The sequence below is a fragment of the Vombatus ursinus genome, unplaced genomic scaffold, assembly GCF_900497805.2.
Source record: "Vombatus ursinus unplaced genomic scaffold, bare-nosed wombat genome assembly UNPS02014832.1, whole genome shotgun sequence".
NCBI lineage: Eukaryota > Metazoa > Chordata > Mammalia > Diprotodontia > Vombatidae > Vombatus > Vombatus ursinus.
Window position 1 is genome coordinate 55,536,813 of NW_020954610.1, and position 14,504 is coordinate 55,551,316.

Sequence of the window (14,504 nt, forward strand, 5' to 3'; positions counted from 1 at the left end):
TGAGAGGGAATGAGTGAATCTTATTCTCATAGCATTTGGCTTAAGGAGGGAATAACATACACACTCAATTGGGTATGGAAATCTGTCTTACCCTACAGGAAAATAAGGAGGGAAAGGGGACAAAAGAGCAGGGGGTTGAAAGAGGCAAGGGCAGATTGGGGAAGGGGATAATCAAAAGCAAACACTTCTGAGGAGGGACAGGGTCAAAAGGAAGAATAGAATAAATAGGGGGTATGATAGGATGAAGGGAAATAAACTTAGTTTTTCACAACAGGACTACAATGGCAGTGTTTTGCATGACTACACATCTATAACCTGTATCAAGATACTTGCCTTTTCAATGACAGTGGGTGGGGAGAGAGGAAGGGAGAAAATCTGTAACCCAAAGTTTTAAAAATACTTGTTAAAAATTTAAAAAAAATAATATAAATAAAATTAAAAAATAAAAATAAAATAACTACCCTCTAGTCAGTTGATGCTTTCCTTTTTACTTATCAGGGCCTCCCTTCTACCCCCAAAACTAAATCAGACCGTGCCTCTTTTCTCATGTCCATTTTCTTCAAAGGATTGTTTTCTATGTTATTTCAATAAAACTCACCTTCCCTCCTTCCTCTTTCTTTTCCCAATTCCAGTTCCACCCAAACACTTGCTACCAGTAAATATTTTGGGGTCTATGATCTTGTCCTTCCTACAGCTTATCATAGTTTCTCAGAACTGCCAAACTTGAATCAGATCATTGTTCTTTTATGTTCTTATTTCTGTAGTATGCCAATCAGGACCTGTCCATGAGCTGTGGGACCATGGATTTAAATCTTGACCAGACCTTAGAGCTTATCTAATTCAATAGTCCTCACTTATTTTATAGATGAGGAAACCGAGAGGCAGAAAGATATTCAAAAGAATAACAGTATGGATTTTTATACAAGACATTTTTTATCCAATTTTGGGAAATGCACCAAACTTGGGAGTCACAGAATCTGAATTCAGATCTTTGCTTTTCCATTCACTACCTCAGTGAACCTGAGCAAGTCACTTATATATTTAGCATCAGTTTCCTTTTCTTTAAAATGAGAGGCATTGGAACTGAATGACCTATAAGATGTCTTTCATCTCTATATCTATGATTCTGGGATTTCCAGTATACCAAGCTGCCTCCCATTACACGATAAATAAGAATATCTGAAGCCTACCTTTATATTCAACATGTATCAGAAATCCAATTCAAGGTGTAAATTCACCAACTCTTTGATTAGTACCAGTTATATTAAGAGTATTATGAAAGAGGAGCATATTAAGAAAATACATATAATTTGGAGATCCTACAGTAAAAATAATCTTTGCTACAGAATTATATTCACTGCATGTATGTACTCTGATTCCTGGTGCCATATATAATTCTCCTCAACCATGAGGGTCACTGGCCTTTCCCAGGGATTCTAGACTCTAACTGTTCACATCTTTGATAACTGCCTCATGAACCTTGATGAAACAGTTGTTCTTGACTTCTCATAATATGTGGCAAAGGACACTGATTCTGGAGTAAGAAGACCTGAGTTCAAGTTCTACCTCCAGTGTTTACTACCTGTGTGACTTTGGGCAAGTGATTTCATTTCTTTAAGCTTCATTTTTCTAACTTGTAAAGCAAGGCATTAGATGTGACAGTCTCTGATGTCCCTTCTAAATGTAAATCTATTATTCTATGATCCTGAGCTCTTATAGCTGCTTATTTCTTGACACTTGTGAGTCTTTAGACCCTTAACTCTAGAAGTGTTCTTGACATTTGGTCATGGTCTACTCTTGGTCTTTGTCTTAACAGCCTTGTTTAGGAACCTTACCTGTTCCCTGATGGTTGATATGCACTGCATAACACTCAGCCTTGCTGCCTGGAACACGGACTATAAGTTGGCCATACTTGGCCCAGCTAGTACCTGGTTTCTGCTGTCCTGCTGCCAGTCATACCTAAGTAGGGCACCAATATTCAACCTCCCCACCTGGTCATCTCCAATTAATTAATCTGAATTATATATCTGGTTCCTACCTGGGGGTAAAAATAACCAAGCTTCTTATTCTAATGAGGGTCAATTGATATTTGAACTTCAGATAGTAGCTGGACTCCCCCACCATTTTCAAGGTCACTTGGCCTGAGCCAAAGGCATGTCTGCCAGTTAACACGATGCTAAATGCACTGGAACAGAAGCATAGGATTTGCTAAACAGATAGGCAGAGTGAAGGTTGCGGCAGAAAGTCTATTAGACCTTTTTGTGGACCTCATAAGAAATTCCATTATTCCAGAATTCTAACCGTGATTGAAATTCCAGGGCATCCATCACTTTCAGAAGCTAATCATAGTCCTCACAGTCAGAACACTGTGACTTTGGCTCAAGAGAGGTCAAATTTGTTTCTGTTCTGCTTTGGGGGCTAGGGTTGGGAAGAAGGGGGTGTTTAGGGTTGGGGAGAGAATTTAACCCAATTTAAAGCAGCTATGAAACTGAATTGTGATTGGATAATTCTTTTTTTTTTCTATTTCTATGTGAACAATTTCTTTCTTCATTAGCAGAGTCACTTTCCAAATGACTTTCCTAATGTCCCCCATTGTGATAAATTTCTCAGTATGGTAATACCTTAATAATAATGCCTTACATTTACAGCCTACAAAGTGCTTTCACCTATAATATCTCATTTCCTCAACATGTCCAAAATGGAACTCATTATATTTCCAACCCCAAACCCAGGCCTCTTCCAAATTTCACTATTTCTCTTATAAGCACCACTATCCTTCCAGTCAGTCACCCAGGTTTGAAACTTTGGAGTCATTAAAGATTGTTCTTTCTCTTTCCCCCAAAATAACTATTTGATTGCTAAGTCTTACCAACTCTCTGCCTTCCCAACATCTCACACATCCATCCCTTTCTCTCCACTTACAGAGTCTAGACTGCTATTAGAGTCTAGTAGGTGGTCTTCCTACATCCAGTCTTCCTCTTCTCTTCAATACAGCTTCCATTTAGCTGCCAAAGTGATATTCCTACATGTTCTGGGTTGATGGTTTATTCATTGTCCCTCATTCGAAATATTCCATCTTGACTTTGTACAGACTAACCTCCTTCTCACTGTCTTCTCACCCTATCCCTGGGATGCCCTTTTTCCTCACCTCTGCCTCTTAGAATCCTTAGTTCAAAGCTCAGTTCAAGTGCCATCTCCTACATGAGGTCATTCTTGAATACCTGCTTGGTATTAGTGTCTCATTCATGATGTAAGTGTATGTCACATACACACACACACACATACACACACACACACACACAGTGTTTCCCCTTGATATAATGTGAATTCCTGAAAGGCAAGGACTATTTCATTTTTCTCTTTGTATGCTCAGTGCCTGATACACAGCAAGCACTTAATAAATGATTGCTGATTGAATGATTGATCAAGAGAACCCTCTGAGGTAGGCAGGGCAAATATTATCCTCCTTATTTGTAAAATAAGGAAATTAAAGGAAAGAAGAGAAGGGATTAACTAAGGACATAGAGTCATATGATCTGGTAGATTACATGGACTTAGAAAACAGCTTAGTTCCTTAAAGTAATAGATACATAAGGCCTGACAACATGGTATAGATCAGCATATCTTAACCTTTTACCTTTGTACCGTGGATCCCTTTGGCAAACTGGTGAAGCCCTCCTCAGAAGAATGTCTTTTAACATAGTAAATAAAATACCTAGGATTAAAGTGGAAATCCAATTGTGATCATATTCTCATTGTTTAGTCATTTTTCAGTCATTTCTGACTCTTTGTGAGCCTTTTGGGGTTTTCTAGGCATAAATACTAGAGTGGTTTGCCATTTCCTTCTCCAGCTCATTTTATAGATGAGGAAATTCAAGCAAACAGGGATAAGTGACTTACCCAGGGTCACACAGCTAGTAAGTATCTGAGGCTGGATTTGAACTCAGGAAAAGAAGTCTTCCTGATTCTAGGTCTGGCACTCTATCCATTGTACCACCTCACTGCCCTGTGTTCAAACACATTTATTAAATTATTGCTTAAAAAAAAAAACATGCTCAACCAGATATGGTGATGCATACCTGTAATTCCACAGGTAGCAAGAAGGCTAAAGTTAAAAAAATCAACAAATATTTATTAAATGTCTGTGCATGCTATGTGCCAGCACTATACTAAAACCCCAGTGATATAAAAGGAGGCAAAAGATAGTCCCTGTAATAAGCTTACAATTTAAGTTGGCAGAACTCTTGAGTCTGGGAGTTCTGAAATGGAGTGAGCTATACCTGTGGGTGATCTGGTGTTCATACTAAGTTTGGCATTAATATGGTGAGTACTTCAGAGGGAAGCTAAGGAGAAGAGACGAATAGGCAAGGAGAAGAGAAGAATAGGCAAGGGGGAGTGGGACCATCAAATTACCCAAGGAGGGCATAGCTCTTATGCTGATCAGTAATGAGATCAGGCCTGTGAGTAGCCCTTGCACTTTCAGCGTGAGTGAGATAGGGAAACCCAGTTTTAAAAAATATTTTTTTAAAGTTTTGTTGTTGTTCAATCATTTCAGTCATGTCTGACTCTTCATGACCTCATTTTGGAGTTTTCTTGGCAAAGATACTGGAGTGGTTTGCCATTTTTTTCTTCAGTTCATTTTATAGATGAGGAGACTGAGGCAAACAGTTAAAGGACCTCCCCAAAGTCACACAGCAAGTGTCCAAGGCTGAATTTGTACTCAGGTCTTCCTGACTCCAGGCCCAGAACTCTATCTCCTTATGCCACCTAGCTGACAATAGAAAATAGAAACATCAAACAAATTTAATATGAACAAGAAGATATTTAGAAACTACTCCTCTCAAAAGTAGGTGGGCATGCATATAATGTGATTTGAGGTGTACCAAAGGCTTTCATTTTTCAAGCTATCTCTCACTAAGACAAAAACTTCCAGATAGCTGAAGCATCTTTGCTGTGTGATTTTTTTGGAGAACCAATGAGGGGAGTAGGTTATGTGAGCTGGAAGTAGCAGAATTGTAACTGGAACCTAGGTCTTTTTTTTTTTAAGGCAATTGGGGTTAAGTTACTTGCTCAGGGTCACACAGCTAGTAAGTGTCTGAGGCCAGATTTGGACCGAAGTCCTCCTGACCCCAAGGCTGGTGCTGTATCCACTGTGTCATCTAACTGCCTCAAACCTAGGTTCTTTTGATGTCTGATTGAAATCCTAACAGCCGTGCTTCTAGTGATGCATCTCATACTTTTGCAACAAGGAGAGCCTAGCTGTGATGACACCAGATGATGTGGTCCTAGATCCTTTGGGTGAGGACGAGTAACCTAGTAAATCCAGTTTCCTGTTTTCTAGAGAACAGATTCTTCTAGTTCTAGTCTTTCAGTCAGCACCATCTTAGTCACCAGACTCCATACAAGCAACTCAGGGATGCAAAAGCGTCTCCCCACATACCATTAGCTAGTAACAATAAATGGCTGTTTGATATTTCCTCTCTCTTTTCTACTTAATGAAGATTCTGCTTTTCCTCTTCCCATCTTTTTTGTTTTGAACAGCATGGTCTCAATCTCAATTTGTTAATCCCCTCTTTTTTCTTTGTTGTTAATATATGTGTTCAAAGATAAATAATCTCCTCCAAGGACTGCTGTTGCTTCATTCCAAATATCTTGGCATGTTGCTGTAGTCTTCACTCTCTTTAATTCATTTAAAGAGAATTATTTGTTCTTTGATCCATTCTTTGGTTAGGATTTTGTTACTTAGTCTCCATTTAGCACTATATCTTTGGTTATTTCTTTTCATTGATTACTACTTTTGTTTGGCAGAAGACTACAAAGAAAGTCAATGTGACATAGTAGATAACCCTGGACACAGAATCAGAAAGATCTGTTTTCAAATGCTGCTTCCAAAACTTACTACCTGTGTGAGCAGGAGAAGACCGCAAACTCTCTGAGTTCCAAGCAACTTCCTTCAACTAATCTCCTAAGGTAGAGACAATTTGCTATCTGAGTTGGTAGATGTTCCCATATTGATGAAACTCACAGAACCTTCTCATAGTAACATGTAGTCTTTAAAGAATGTATTTTCTGCCTTTTCCCGTTTATTTTGTTAAGTGCTGGAGCATGTTAAATTTTTATGAAAGTACCATGTGAAGCTAAAGAAATAAGTATACTTTTTAATGTTCCCATTTAGTAATTACCATAAGTCTAATTAAAATTTAATTTTGCCATTCTTTTCAGATCTATAATCTCCTTGTTCATCTTTCCATTAGATTTAACCCAACTCAGATAAATAAATGTTAAAGTCATCTACAATTCTTGTCTTACTATCAAAAGCCTTTTTGCATTTTGGTTAAACACCTCTTTTTTTTTTCTTTAACTATCTAGATGCTAAGCCATTTATTGTATATCTATTTAATAATAATAGTGTTTCATTATCTCTGGTGCATTAGCATAATGTAGTTTCCCTGTTTGTCTCTCTTGACATCATTTTTACTATTGCCTTGTATGAAATCATGATTGACAGTCTTGCTCCTTTAGATTTATTTGAAGCATAGTTAAATTTTATTTCAATACCTTATATGAACTCTGGGTGTGTCTTCATGTTTCAAATATTTCTTACTTTCAGAAAATTATTGGGGTTTTTCTTGTTAATTATGCCATTCTTTCCTGTTTTATGGATTAATTTAGTAATTTTACATTCAAGATTTTAATTGTTAAGTTTATTTTTCCTTCCATCATATTATGAAAATACACACAAACACATGCACACACACACACACACACACACACACACACGCACTTTTTTCTTTTAAAATTGTATTAGGTCACTGAAATTTGTTCTGCCTCCACTAATCTGACACCAAACCCCTCCTACAGACAGTTCCTACCTTCAGCTGCTCAGCGCAAACTTAGTTTCCATAATTCTACTTTTATAATTCTTTTCCCTTCCATATCACTATATGTGTAGAAAACAATACAGTTCAGAATTCTCTCTATCTGCACTATCCTCCCCCAACCACCGTATTTCTCTGTTCCTGCTACATCTCTAGGTCAAACACATTCATCCATGGCACCCTTTTCCAAGAAATATTAATTCAGTTCTTCCAATTCATAAACTTTTTCCTGTTACACTATATGTTAGAATAGGATCCTTCTTCTTGGGCTGTGCAAACAAATTGTCTTTTGTTGTTATTGTTTCAATGGTCCTCATATAAGGAATAAAAGATGGGCCTTGACAAAGATAGCCACAAAAGATGGCTCCCTTGATATTGGAAGGGTTATGGAAAGACAGGTACATTGATCCACTATTTGTGGAGCTGTGAATTGTTCGAACCATTATGGAGCACAATTTAGAAATATACTAAAAAAAAGTAATTAAAATATATATGCTCTTGGACCTAAAGATACCACTGGTAGGCATATGCTCAAGGAGCTCAATGATAAGAAGAAAGACATTACATATACTGAAATATTTATAGTAGAACATTTTTTAGTAGAAAAGAAATTGAAACAAAATAGATATACATTGAATGAGGGTGAGGGGTGACTATCGAAGTTGTTCATGAATGTAATGAGATATTACTATATTATAAGACATCATGACTATGGATGTAATACTCTCTTGACATTGTGCTGCTACTTTGGTCATATGACTACTTAGTATTTTTACAGAATTATCTGCTTTTCTTTTGGGGAATCTGTAGATTTGCAATAATTTTTTATACTGCGTTTTTTCTTTAATTTCTTTATCTCTCCAAATATAGTTTCTGAATTGGGACTTTGTCTCAGTAACAGGCTTCATACCTTACTATGCTTTTGGGTGGGGTGTTGGGCCCAGCTTGGTTTCTTCCTGGGTCATCTAAATTCTTACACTAAGCTCTACCCGTTGAGGTTAACCTTTTCCCTTCCCTTCCCCACCATCTTTGAGTTTCAGAGAGCTGGATCCCTCTCTGGCATATTAGGATAGAATGTTAGTGACTTCAGGTGTCCCAGTCTGGTTGCTGTAGCACTAATCTTGACCATTATTTGGTCTGGTGTGAATTGGGGGGTTTTGAGAGTAGGTATAAGAACTAAGAAATCTGCCTGTACAGGCAGTCATCTTAACAGGAAGTCTTCCACAGAAACATTAATTCATGAAAGAGGGAGGTTTGTGTAGTAGTGAGGAACAGAATTTGGAGGCAGGGAGAATGGGCTGAATTCACTCATAACTTGTTCATACTGCTATTCAATGTCTTCAAGACCCCAGGTTTGCCATCTAAAAAAGTGAGAGAACTGTACCAAGCACTCTTCAAGGACCCTTACCTCTCCAAGTCCATATTAATTTCTCACCCCTCCCTACTCTGTTCATCATCTTAAAAATTCTTATTCTCCATTGAAAACATTCCCACCTAATTTTCACTTTGTTTTCTTAATGACTCACAGTCATTCTATAATTTTTCTAAATCTTCTCTAATTATCTAATTTAGAAAAATTCTAATTTTTCTAAAAAGAGAAGTGTTTTGTGTCCTTCTTAGCTTAGCCCAGTTATGAGACTGTTTCTGCATCCCCCTCTGCTACCTAAACATTTCTCCTCCTCTTCTGAGCATAGCTTTGGTTCTTGGTGCCCCTTTCAGATATTTCTGATTCCATTTCCTTTCCTTCTCTGAGGTTCTTTAGTTTCACCACCTTTAATGGGTTTCACTCAAAAAGACTAGGTTCTTTCAATGGCCTAGAGGCAAGATGAGAATTCTGAAAGATGCTAACCATAGATTTATCTGCTTGGTTTTTTTCATGCTATATTGAATTGTTTGTCTTTCTTCAGTTCTTTAGTTTGTTGAATTTGCATGTCAAATATCCTGTTCATCTTTAGTTTTATTCACGAACATTTGATTCACATTTCTCTCTTTTTCTTAAGAATCCATCTTTTTCCACTAATGGTTAAGGCAAGTTTTGGAGCATATGCTGATTTGGGGATATAAACTGATTTCCTCCAGCTGTTAAGACTGACTTCTCACTTTTATTTTATTTCTCATGATTGAGGCATCTGGCATAATTCAGACTGGTTTTTTTTTTCTTTGTATCTAAAGGGCTTCCTCCTAACTGCTTACATTGTCTGGTTTGAAGCTCTGGGCCTTGACCTCAGCCATCCTGAATGAGTTTAATTTGAGTTATATACAATATTCTGTAGAACCTAAGCATCTATACCTCCTTTCCATTTCCAATACTTTTGGGCAATTTATTCACATTTTTTTTCTAATGTATAATACTCACAGTTTATTTTATTATATATTGTCTTAAAGGTCAATTGCTTTGGGCTGTACAGACAGTTCAGAAATTTTTTCAATCTTGGTGGCTTTATATTTTGTTCCAATGTACTTTTTAACACTGCATTTTTGTTTTGCAAATATGTCCATGCATGTTTAGAGCTACTATTATATAGCTAGATTGATAGATATTCTGCAACATTTGTAGTAATCTATATTTTTATTTTTGTTTTTGAAGTCTTCGAGAACTAAAATTTCTATTCTTTTTCTTATTTTGATTATTTGTTGATCTTCAAAAACCCAGCTGTTATTTCATGATATTTGCTGGGTGATTTTCTATTGTTATTGCAATATTACCTCTCTTACAAGGTCTTCACATCACATTCATTCACCATGTGATACTTATTCATTGTATTGGGGACTGTTTTTACTTATTTACCCATTTCTTTTTAAGCCTCTCTAAGTTTTCCTGTAACTTTTTCCTTGCGCTAATTTTTTTCCCTTTCTCTATTTGCTTTATTGTTTTACTTTATTGGGTACGTTTCTTGATGATTTGAGATGGTGAAATCTTGTACTTTCTTTTTCTACATCTTTTACAAACATGTTTATATTCTCCATTCATACACTCATGCTCCACCACTCTGGCTCAGGCCCTCATCAATCCACACATGGACTGTTGTAATAGACTTCCAATTGGTCTCCCTGTCTCAAGTCTCTCTCCATTCCAACCCATCCTCCACTCAACTTATTTTCCTAATGTAGAAGTCTGATCATGCTACTTCCCTAACTCCCACTCACTCAACTCCAGTGGTTCCTTATTACCTCTGGGATGACATATAAAGTCCTTTGTTTGGCATTCAAAGCTCTTTAAAACCTGGTCCTTTCCTACCTTTCCAGTCTTCTTACATCCTAATTCTTTGTACACATTCTATGACCCAACATATACTAGCCCACTTGCTTTTCCTGGGATGTAACACTATCTATGCCTTTGCACTGGCTGATCCCCATGCCAGAAATATTCTCTTTCCCGAACTCCTAACTCATAGCATCTTTGGCATCCTTTAATACCCAGCTTAAGTACCACCCCCTCCAGGAGGCCTTTTCTGGCCCTTACAGCTACAACAATCGTGGCCTCAAGTTACCGTCCATCTACTATATCTCTTCTATATTCTAATTTATATATGGTGTGCCCCTCCTCCATCACATTAGAAGGTAAGTCCTTGAGGGCAAAAATATGTATCCTTTCTTCCCCTTAGTACTTCTTAGCACAATGTCTGGCATGGAGTAAGCACTTAATAAATTCAAGTTAATTAACCATTAATTGATGAAGGGAAGCTCAGATTAGATATGTTCTCTCACCTAGCCATATATTCAAGACCAAGCACTTCTTTTTTGAAAGAAGATGCATGCAGTGGATGATGGTTAAGCCAAAGGAATAACTTGCCAATAGCAGAATTCCTGATACCATGGTGTAGGAGTGAAGCCCTCAGGGTCTGTAGAGGTGCAGAGAATTCACAAGCATATGCAGCTTGCTTCATTAAGTTGTGCACCCAGGGAATTTTATTTTTAAGGTGAACATTTATTGAATACTCAATAATAAAGAATATTTTTATTCTTCTAGATTAAAAGACTAAAACTTAACTCATTTTAGAAATTGAAAAACTAAATGTTATTTTTAAAATAAGAACTTTAAAAATAAGATAAAAAAGACCCAAGGTTTGTTTGTTTGTTTTTTTTGGAGACATTAGGGTCTTCCTGGGTGCACCCAGTAAACTCTGCATGCATTCCTATGATTAGACTATTTGTCCATTTCCTAACAGGCCCTAACTGCTACGTTTTCTAGTTATTTTCTTTGCTTCTTATAATTTTTCTATCTCCTCCCTCGGTCGGGCTGTCAACTGTCACTTCTAACTGCTGTCAGTGTGCCTGCCTTTAACAGCCACCATCTCCAATTTGCTTTAAGCTGGTTAACCAGATAATCAAACTTGTCAGAATTTATCTAAAATAAAAGTAAATAGACTTTGAGTGAGGGCCTAAGATGCACTTCTATGAATAATGTGCAAGAGCTTTGTGACATCTATTTTGAGTCCTCAGGTCTTTTCATTCAAGTTTCCAGATATCTGAACACATAAGCAACCTCCAATCCTAATTGCTGGCAACCTCCAAAGGACTAATAATACCTTTTAAATATCTTTTACATAAGTGTCACAGAACAACAGCAGTCTCCACTTCCAACAGACTTTTCCTGTTAGGCTACTGCCTTTCTATTCTTGGCCAAGAAGGAACCAGGAAACAGGGCTCCTGAACCAGTGCCTTGAGGGGTTTTTGTAATTGGGTTAAGGCATTTTGCTACTCAACAGTGGTGATACAGTTTAATTACCCAGGATTCCTATAAGTGAATAACTCAGCAGAACCCAGGCTCAGCAGGTAGCACAAACCTGAGGGAATGAGACACAAGATGGGTAAGGTATTTTTTTGTTTGTTTGTTTCTTTTTTTGTTTTTTACAATCCAAAGAATTTTATTCTCAGATCAAGGTCAACACATTAAAAAGGAATAGTACATTCTCATGAAATACAAGGGCCCAAGCCTTCTTGAGTACTGTGTTTATTCCTTAGAAATAGCATTTTAGGGAGCTCTCCACAAAACAAAACCAGGAAGTAAGAGAAGAAATAGGCTTCCAAGGATGAGAGCACAGAGATGTAAAAGGGTAATAAAAATATTATTTCAATCATCTGTTGGGGTGGGAGAGGAGATTAAAGGGATGGTTCAGTTTTGTTTTAAGTTCTCAAACAGAAAAGCTTTTATTTCTCCCAGAAATTCATCTTTTTCTATTAAGAAAAGATTCAGGCCAATACTTTGGGGAGGAGGTTAAAAATCACAGGATGATTTACCTCAGATCACTGAAGACTATGCTAAGCTTCCTTGAGCTTTCAAGTTTCTAAAAAATAAGTTATTTCAGCTATTCCTCTACGGCACAAAACGTTGCACAGAATCTCCTTTAAGAATTTAGCAGAATCAGTCATTAGTCTCTATGAGCTAAGTGTGCTACCTATTGCTAAAGTGAACAAGGACCACTTATTTATCTACTGGAGGCAGCCATTCAGTGACAAACCACAATCCTTAGCATTCGGTCTTTCTGAAAAGAAATGTCCACTGGTAGGTCAGAGCAGACCAAATCTTCTGCTTCAAGCCCTTAACCAAAGGACTAATAATACCTTTCAAATATCTTTTACATAAGTGTCACAGAACAACAGCAGTCTCCACTTCCAGCAGACTTTTCCTGTTAGGCTACTGCCTCTCTATTCTTGGCCAAGAAGGAACCAGGAAACAGGGCTCCTGAACCAGTGCCTTGATTCTAGAGTAGCAATGTTCTCTAAGAAGAAGCTGTTAGCTCCAGCAACTAAGATGGAAAATAGGATTGTTCTTTATGAAAGAAAAGAAATACCAAACAAATACTTATCTTGGATAAAATATGCAGAACAAAGTCTACTAGATTTTAATTATTTCCCTTGCCCCCTGCAATCTAGTTCTATAGATCAGTAACTGGCTGTGGTTGACTGTACTTTGAGAAGTTATTCGGACCAGCTTTGGGACATTACTAGAAAGATTCAAGCTTTGCTAAAAATATGTAAAGAAATAATCACTACTTCCCCAGGAATATTATCCTCCTAAGAATTGTAAATAGATGACACCTTTCCTATGTCAAGTGCAGGGTAGATGGGAAAAGAGAAAAGTCTAAGATACTCTCTCTACATAATAGTGGCTCACCAGGGAAAGCAACTTTGCTCAATTGAAAAGCAAGCTTTAGAACCCTGTAGGAGTCAACACATTAATGTCCCTTGGTTTGATGTTATGAGTTTGGGGAGGTTGTTTCTTTCCTTCCATTATTGAAAGGTCCATCTTAGGTCACTTGAAGGTTGCTGGGTCTTCCGCAATTCTAGTATCCTAAACCCAAATGATCTCCCATTGGTGATGGCTTCTAAGTACCTCTATAGGACTGGACACTGAAACCCAAGTCAGATTTCTGAAGGGTTCTTGGTCCAAAAAGGCTCCATTTTTCAGATGAGGGTTTGTATCTATCTCCATTTGCAGAGTCCATGATGTAGACATCTAGGCCAGGTAAGGAAGTAGAAGATCCATGAGTAAACCAGCCTCTGGGCTTTTGTTTGGGAGAAGAATGGGGTGTACTACCTGGAGAAGCCTGGGCTGAAGCAGTCAGTCTATCTTCTTTTGTCATTTCTACATTTTGTAACTTCAATTTATGGACTGCCTCTGCCACACAGTGGTACTTGGTTTCTTCTGTGGTGAGGCTTTTATGAGGAGTGTATTCTGCATCTGTCAACCCTGACTGCTGCTCAAAGCACAGGATGCTCTCTTGTGTCTGTTTTGCAATCACAGAATTCATGATGACATGTGTAGCCTTGGCCTTCATCACTGGGTCCTAGTTCATTTGGTCACTGGAAACTGAGGACGTTACGGAGAAACTATTTTCTCCTTCCTCAACCTTGGAAAGCTGTTGATACTTCCGATTTGGGATGACCAGTTTTTTCCACCGAACCTTACTGCACATGTCAGATGAAGGCAGAGTCATCAGTGTGGGATCCTCCAGGACATCATCATAACTGAATGCCCTATGATGCATTCCAACTGGCAAAGACATCTTGCCTAGAAGCCCACCTGTACTGTGCTCAATAGCAGGCACATTTGGCTCTCTGGATGATGCCATGAAAGACTGCAATACAGGTATTTCTTTAGGTATATATCCAGAACTCTGATTCCCATGGTGTAAGTCTATGTAAGTTATGCAGATAGGACAAACATGTCAAAAGGAAACATTCTGAAGCTAGTGATGAACTAGCAAAGAATTCCAAGAAGTTCTCATGCAGAGGCTATACAGACAGCTGGGTTTCCATGAGGAGGGGAGTGGGATGAAAGAAAGGGGGCTGGTAGGAAAAGACTATCTACTACCTGAGGTTCCACCATGGACAGGGAGCTGAGACTAACAAGACTCCAGGTACCATCACTACCTAAGCACCGAAGCATAGGGCAAACTGAGGCCATGATGCAAGTAGCGATAAGACCCAAATGAACCTCAGCTAGAAGTAGAGTGAAGTTGATGGGTAAGTTTTAAGAAAAGAACCACGCATAAGAAGATGATGAAAAGAGGTTGAGAATGTGCCATATTATCTGGATCCAAGGTCAAATGTATAACTAGGTAGACTTGGAACCACCTAGATACTATAATTTCATTTATATTGAGATAGAGCAAGAGTCCT

The 14,504-nt window shown here is 37.9% G+C and overlaps 1 pseudogene; it reads right to left on the reverse strand.

The window, feature by feature from the left end:
• Nucleotides 1-13,032: 13,032 nt before the first annotated feature.
• Nucleotides 13,033-13,954, reverse strand: LOC114025597 (annotated as a pseudogene).
• Nucleotides 13,955-14,504: the final 550 nt, after the last annotated feature.